This window comes from Euphorbia lathyris, chromosome 6 (genome assembly GCF_963576675.1).
Source record: "Euphorbia lathyris chromosome 6, ddEupLath1.1, whole genome shotgun sequence".
NCBI classification, from domain to species: Eukaryota; Viridiplantae; Streptophyta; class Magnoliopsida; order Malpighiales; family Euphorbiaceae; genus Euphorbia; species Euphorbia lathyris.
Genome location: NC_088915.1, coordinates 57486448 through 57492447, shown reverse-complemented (window position 1 = coordinate 57492447; position 6000 = coordinate 57486448). Strand labels below are relative to the sequence as shown.

At 39.7% G+C, this 6000-nt stretch overlaps 1 non-coding gene across 1 annotated transcript; it reads left to right on the top strand.

Moving 5' to 3' along the window:
* Window positions 1–3476: 3476 nt before the first annotated feature.
* On the top strand, window positions 3477–3583 carry LOC136234373 (small nucleolar RNA R71). Its single transcript, XR_010691259.1, has one exon. It is a non-coding gene; the product is annotated as a small nucleolar RNA R71 (small nucleolar RNA).
* Window positions 3584–6000: the final 2417 nt, after the last annotated feature.

Genomic DNA, 6000 nt, shown 5'->3' with positions numbered 1-6000 from the left:
GTTAGTGGACGGGCTATGAGGTTTAAGAGAACTGGCTAGATAATTGGCGATGTCGGCAAACCATAGAGCAGGCTATATGGTATACAAACGCTCATCAGGAAAATTTTCCAAAATCTCTTGCTGTTCCTGGTTGCTTGGGTGAGAAATTCTTGACAAGTGATCAGTTGCTACATTTTTCGTTCCCTTCTTATACTTAATTTCGAGCTCAAATTCTTGAAGCAATAGTAACAACCGTATCAATCTTGGATTTGCATCCTTCTTTGCGAACAAGTAGCGTAGTGCAGCGTGGTCTGTGTGAACAATGAATTTTGACAAAACCAAGTAGGGGCGAAATTTTTCGAAAGCATACACTACTGCAAGGAGCTCCTTCTCGGTCGTGCTATAATTCTGTTGGGTCTCGGTCAACGTTTTGCTTGCATAATATATAGGCCTGAACTTCTTCTCAATCCTCTGCCTAAGAACAGCTTCCACACATGTATCGCTAGCATCACATATCATCTCAAATGGCTGTTCCCAATTGGGACCTGCCAGTATGAGCGAGTTGATCAGCTTGCCTTTCAATAATTCAAAAGCTTTAAGACAGCTTGTGTCGAATGAGAATTCTGCGTCTTTGTGTAGCAAAGCTGACAAAGGTAACGCGACCTTTGAAAAATCCTTGATAAATCTTTTGTAGAACCCGGCGTGTCCAAGGAAACTTCTCACATCCTTCACATTAGTTGGAACAGCCAGTTTCTCTATTACTTCTACCTTAGCTTTATCTACTTCCATTCCCTTTTTCCAAAATCTTATGCCCAAGAACGATTCCACCAGTAACCATGAAATGACATTTTTCCCAATTCAAGACTAGGTGGGTCTCCTTACATCGCACGAGCACAACCTCTAGGTTGTTCAGATAGTTCCCAAAAGAGTTTCCATAAACAGAGAAGTCGTCCATGAAGATTTCTACAGTGCGTTCCACCATATCATGAAATATAGACATTATGCATCTTTGAAATGTGGCTGGAGCATTGCACAATCCGAACGACAAACGCCTATAGGCATATGTCCCATACGGACATGTGAAAGTTGTCTTCTCTTGATCTTCACTGTGGATTGCAATCTGGTTGTACCCCGAGTATCCGTCAAGGAAGCAATAAAACGCATACCCTGCTAATCGTTCTAACATCTGATCAATGAAGGGAAAAGGGAAGTGATCCTTTGTTGAGCTTCCGATAATCCACACAAACTCGCCATCCTGTTATGGTTCTCGTGGGCACCAACTCGTCTTTCTTATTGAGCACCACTGTGGTTCCTCCCTTCTTTGGTACAACATGAACAGGGCTTGTCCACACGCTATCGGAGATTAGGTAAATAATTCCAGCATCCAGTAGCTTGATCACCTCTTTTCGCACTACCTCCTTCATGTGGGGGTTCAATCTGCATTGTGGCTGGATAGATGGCTTGTGATCCTTCTCCATCAAAATTCTGTGAACATAGACTGTAGGACTAATTCCTTTGATATCATCAATTTTCCATGCGATTGCATCCTTGTTTCTTCGTAATACCTCCATAAGTTGAGCTTTCTGATCAGGAGTTAACTTTGAAGATATAATCACTGGGCTCCCGCTGGGTGGTTCCAGGAAAGCATACTCGAAATGTGAGGGTAAAGGTTTTAGTTCGGGTCTAGACAATGGCACAGTGGGTATTTTAGGTGGTTCTTGATTAGTGGGAATAGTAGGATCTGGAGGAAGTGTAGGCAAGTTGGTTTCAATGGAACAGCCTGTTCCTTCACATAAGTTCACCTCTTCTCCCAAGAGAGTCTCCAGAGTGTCCTGCTCCTGTTCCTGCAAAGTAGAAAGACTTTGAAAATCATCTAAGAAACAGCATGTGTCATCCATAGTGTTAGCTCGTCGCATCGCCTCATTCATTTTGAAAATGATTTCTTCTCCATTAATTCTCAAAAATAGTTGTCCCTCTCCCACATCGATCAATGTTTTACCCGTTGCTAAAAACGGTCTACCTAGGATAATAGGAACATGCAGGTCCTCATCTATGTCCATTATGATAAAATCAATAGGTAATATGAATTTTCCTACTTTGACCAACACATCTTCCACAACTCCCCTAGGGTAACATACTGATCGATCGGCCAACTGAATAGACATTCTGGTTGGTTGTGGTTCCCCTAATCCTAGCTTAGCATACACAGAATATGGCATAAGGTTTATGCTAGATCCTAGGTCACATAGTGCATTTTCAATATTTAACTTGCCAATCGAACAGGGAATAGAAAAACTCACTGGATCTTTTAGCTTTTTCGGAAGCTGCTGCTTATTCTGGAGTATTGAAGAACAATCCCTGTTCAGTTGGATCATTGAGATGTTTTCCAGCTTTTTCTTGTTTGACAAGATGTCTTTCAGGAATTTTGCATACGTCGGCATCTGGGCAAGTGCTTCCATAAAGGGAATGTTGATATGCAACTTCCTCAAGGTGTCGAGCACCTTAGAATTTTGTTCTTCCATCTTCTTGTTAATTAACCTCGTTGGATAAGGTACATGTAGAACATAGGGTGGAGGTGGTTTGTACATCTTTCCTCGTTCCTCCTGATCTTGATCACTGGTGGATTTTATCCCGACGGTTTCTTCTTGACTAGGAACAGTTTGTTCCTGCTCTCCTTCAGCATTTTTGGATGTTCCTGCACACTCAGCATTTTCATCAGTAGATACAGTTCGTTGTGTTTGCTTACCAGATCTCAGAGTGATGGTCATGACATCGCCCTTGGGGTTTGGCTCTGTGTTGCTTGGCATTATTCCCTTTCCTTTTGACGTAGATGCAGTTAGTTGATGGACCTATGTTTTCAGATTTTTAATTGACGCTTGTGTCTGCTTCATGAACTGTATCATCATTGTCTTCATGTCTGGCTCTACGTCTTCCTTGGGTGGAACATGTTGTTTATAATGCTGCTGAGGTTGCCTCTGGTAGTGTCCTCCTTGCTGTTGTTGATATCTTGGTTGTTCCTGCTGATTAGGCTGGCCTGTCCATCCGAAATTTGGATGATTTCTTATTGCTGGGTTGTAGGTGTTTGAGTATGGATTTGGTGGATTTCTTTGATTATACCCGGCATAATCACATTCTCCTTGCTCACCTTTCTCTAGTTTAACTCCAGGGCAGTTGATGTTGAAATGACGCCCTCCACAAAAATCACATATGTCATTGAACGGAGGTTCGTTGTGAATTGACGACACATTTATCTTGTCGAGCTGTCTGGCAATCTGTTCCACCTGGCTGGTTAATTTTGACACAACATCTTCATTTCCCGTTCTTTTTCCTTCACTCCTGGCGGAGTGCCAGTTATAACTCATGCTTACTACTCTCTCAATAAGGTCATACAAGGCTTGTGGTTCAAGATCTCCAGGGTTTCCGCAATGGATTCGATCTGGATTTTATAAATGTTGGTGACTCCATTGTAAAAATTCTGCACTTGCATCCACATGGGGATGCCATGATTGGGTACCCTTCTTAGTAGTTCCTTGTATCTTTCCCATGCCTCGGCTAAGGATTCATCCTCTTCTTGCACGAAATGGGATACCTTGTTTCTGAGTTTAATGGCCTATCTCGGTGGAAAATATTTCATCAGAAATGCGATGGCCATTTCTTCCCAAGTGGTGATCGTTCCTGGTTGCAAGTTTCTCAACCAGTTCTTTGCTTTATCTTTTAGAGAAAAGGGAAACGGCTTTAGCCTGATCACATTGTCAGAAACCCCTCGGTTTGATCTGAATGTGTTGCATAGTGTTATGAACTCCTGGATGTGGCCATTTGGATCTTCCGACTGGTATCCATTGAACTGTACTAGTGCCTGCAACATTTGTATCATCGATGCTTTCACCTCAAACATGTTGTTTCCCTCGTTGGGCAACACAATGCACGACGAATGTCCTTCCGTGGTTGGCCTCGAATAGTCTCTGATTCTCATAACATGAGGATTGTTATTCTCTCCTTCTTCCTCTTGATTTGGTTGAACTGGTTGTTCGGGTGGTACCCTTCCAGCCATCCTTCTTTCTCTTTGTCGCTCTCTCTGTCTTGCACGTCGAGCTCCCGCTCGGTTTCGTCTACACGTTCTCTCTAACTCGAGATCGATAGGAAAAACAGGAGGTCCAGCTCTGCGTATAAACAGTTAAAGAACTCCTTCTGGCTGCACTATTTAGCAAACAGATTAAAAACACCTTGTTTCACAGAAAATTTTGTATAAAATTTGTTGCTTTCAATCCCCGGCAACAGAGCCAAAAACTTGTTGTCTCCTAAATGGACTCTAGCAAGTGCACTAGATACAAGTAATAAAGTGATAAGTCAAGTATCATATCCACAGGGATTGAGGACCAAAGTTTACAAGAAATACGTTGCAGAACAGGGTGTTCGTGATGTGTGACTCTTTTATATTAATAGATGTTGAGAAATGTGAATACTTGTGATTACACAAATGATTTCACGTATAAAAATGACTACTTGATAATGATAAACGGGTGGAACAGGCTAAGCACAGCGGAACAGGTTACCGTAAGCTTCTAAACAACCTAATAAGTCATAAATTATTGGAGTTTAGTGTCCTAAAGACAGTTGTTTTAGGATATTAATATTAATGAATAAATTGTTTATTTGATCATTTGTTTAATCAGATATATAGCATTAAAATGTAACTATATATAAAGGCACAAATCTTTCATAAAGAAAGTAACCCTAAGTTTATTTGAGTAGTTATAAAGTGTTCATACAAGCATGAAGTGAGACTGTACTTTATAATAGGCCAATAGACTTAAAGTAAACCCAAGTCAAGTAATATGTTATAGGGGTTGGCATATTACTATTGAGACTTGCATGTAACAATGTTTTCTATCGAGACAAAAAGCTGATCTCACAAGCTTTAGATATTCAGATATCTAGACAGTTACATGGATCCGGTGAAGGAGTTCATTAGGATTGGGATCCGACTTGAGATAACAGAATGGATTGATTTATCTAATGTGTTAACTGTTCATCTCATTGGTATTAGTAGGTATAACTAATCCTCGGACTCAGACATTCGTTAATTAGTGATTCTGGATTATGGAGTCTGATACTTTGATTCTGTGCGAGCACGATCCAAAAGGTGAGAGCCTGGGGTGTGTGAGAGCAGGGTTGGGTATCACACAAAGTAATTGCAGAATAGTTAATGTCAGATTGAGCAGTCGTCACTCCTGATAAGTGGGAGATATATCCAAATGGCCGCTTGTGGTGAATTGACTGAAATCCTTACAAGGTGATAGAGTTAAAGAGTAGAAATGAACATTTCACTTAACTTATCTTTCAGAGTGAATTCAACATGTACAAGTAAAACCGGACTCTTCGTTATATGTAACCTTGACACGTTCCATGGTTATAAGCAATTGACCGACAGGATATAGTTGATGAAGGATCGTATTATACTGTACCTAATACAGAAAGGTTAACGTCGGTTATCAACCTGACTTCTTAATTGCTCTGAGGGAATATCATAGGTTCTGCTAGTAACAGCTCGCGACGGTATTCCGTTATATATATGTTGGAATTAATCGTGATGACTAATTTCAAAGGATATATACGGCTAGTGGCAATAAAGAACCTAATGGGTCGCATATGGGACTTGGAATCGGAGGACGAAAATGTAATTAGTGAGACATTATATATATGGGCCGAAATTTGTAGATTAATTAGGGATAAATTAATTTGATTAATAATTATAATTTGATTATGGTTATGAATTAAATTAAAGGATTATCTGATAATATTAATTAGAAGTTTTTACGTGATTGAAACTCTAATTAATTATCTCTAACATTAATTAATTATTAATTTGATTAATAATAATTATCTAGATATAATTAGTTATTATTTAGATAATAGTAAAGTGTTTATTTAATTATCTAATTAGTAATCCTATTCCGAATAAGATTCTAATTAATTAATTACCTAACACAACTAGGATTAGGGTTTTGAGAAGTCTATAAA